Source organism: Diadema antillarum, unplaced genomic scaffold (genome assembly GCF_040938485.1).
Source record: "Diadema antillarum isolate AM-2024a unplaced genomic scaffold, OU_Dant_1.0 scf00000197, whole genome shotgun sequence".
NCBI lineage: Eukaryota > Metazoa > Echinodermata > Echinoidea > Diadematoida > Diadematidae > Diadema > Diadema antillarum.
In genome coordinates, this window is record NW_027271086.1 from 1,187,654 (window position 1) to 1,189,094 (window position 1,441).

At 34.6% G+C, this 1,441-nt stretch overlaps 1 non-coding gene across 1 annotated transcript; it reads left to right on the forward strand.

The window, feature by feature from the left end:
* The first annotated feature begins 1,069 nt into the window (after window positions 1-1,069).
* On the forward strand, window positions 1,070-1,141 carry Trnag-ucc (transfer RNA glycine (anticodon UCC)). The gene has a single exon. It is a non-coding gene; the product is annotated as a tRNA-Gly (tRNA).
* Window positions 1,142-1,441: the final 300 nt, after the last annotated feature.

Genomic DNA, 1,441 nt, shown 5'->3' on the forward strand with positions numbered 1-1,441 from the left:
TATCCAAAAAAGAGCGATTCTAATAAAGTGTGGGACCCACACTTGACGATCGCTTTGGTTTACTTTGTTTTTGGATGTTTCAGTCATTCCAAACCCGATTTTCATCAAATAAACTTTGAATTCCTCTTAAAATGGTATGCTCTGTACAATCATAAGTGTTTTCTTGGTATCTCACAAAAAGTTAAAAGCCCGATTCTCATCTCCACCAATACTGTATTATCCCTTTAATGTACTTGAGGGGTAAGATATGTTATAAATCTATATTTATGTCTATGAAACAATGGTAATTGAGGCTTTGTATAGCACATAAAACTGATCAATACGACATACGCGCTTTACAATATAATCTATTTTACACGCACACTGACACAAAAACATTGACAAAAAATTACAGTCAAAATAACAATTAAAAAATGACATGAAAAATACAACACCCAATACAAAGTGTATACATTGATATGACTTTGATAAAAGAAAGAAATTTTTACTTTCCAAATAGTAAGTCTTCAAAGTGGATGTATACGTGATGTCAATGTAAGAGACTGCCAAATATGCTGCGGTATCAAATTCCATAATCTTGGGACAGCAACCGAAAAGGAATTATGACCAAAGAATTCTGCATTAACTTTAGAAAAGAAGAGAAGTGGTTAATGCTGGGATATAAGACTCCGTATGGGGACAGATAGGGTAAACAGTTCCTTGATATAAAGTACATTTGTACTGTGGACTGATGTTATTTGTGCTTTCTAAACAAAACGAAGAATCTTGAAAATGAGACGCTTTTCCATAAGAAGTCAAGAAAGTTTTTTTTTTAAAATCTATTTTATCTCTTATTATAACAATAAATCTCTACATAGAAGTAATTATATTCTTTCACGCGTACATGTAAAAAATGTATGCATGTATGTATGTGTGTGTGCGCGTATGTGTGTGTAATGTGTATATATATAAAATATATATGTATATATCGTTATTCGTAACTCTCTGCCCCAAAAAGGAACGTATGCTAAAGAGTTGAAAGGTTGTTCCGTCGGGTATTCGAGCTTGGGTCTGCCTGAAACGCTATGACGTCTCCGTGGCCGAGCGGTTAAGGCGTTGGCGTTCCATGCCAAAGACCCGGGTTCGATTCCCGGCGGAGACCAATTTTTCAACTCTTGCGCTTTTCCAAAAAGGAGGAACAGTAAGAGGAATAGCGATGTCAAAGCTACGCTCCGATTTCTCCTCCCTTTGTCATTATCTCACACACACACACACACACACACACACACACACATATATATATATATATATATATATATATATATATATATATAATATCCCTAAAGCAATGTCGGTAATAACGATATTGATTCATTGTACTCTTCACAGATTTCTTCAAAAGCACTCAAGATCGAAACATTTCAAATCGAATCTATTATCACGACACGAATGTTGACATCAA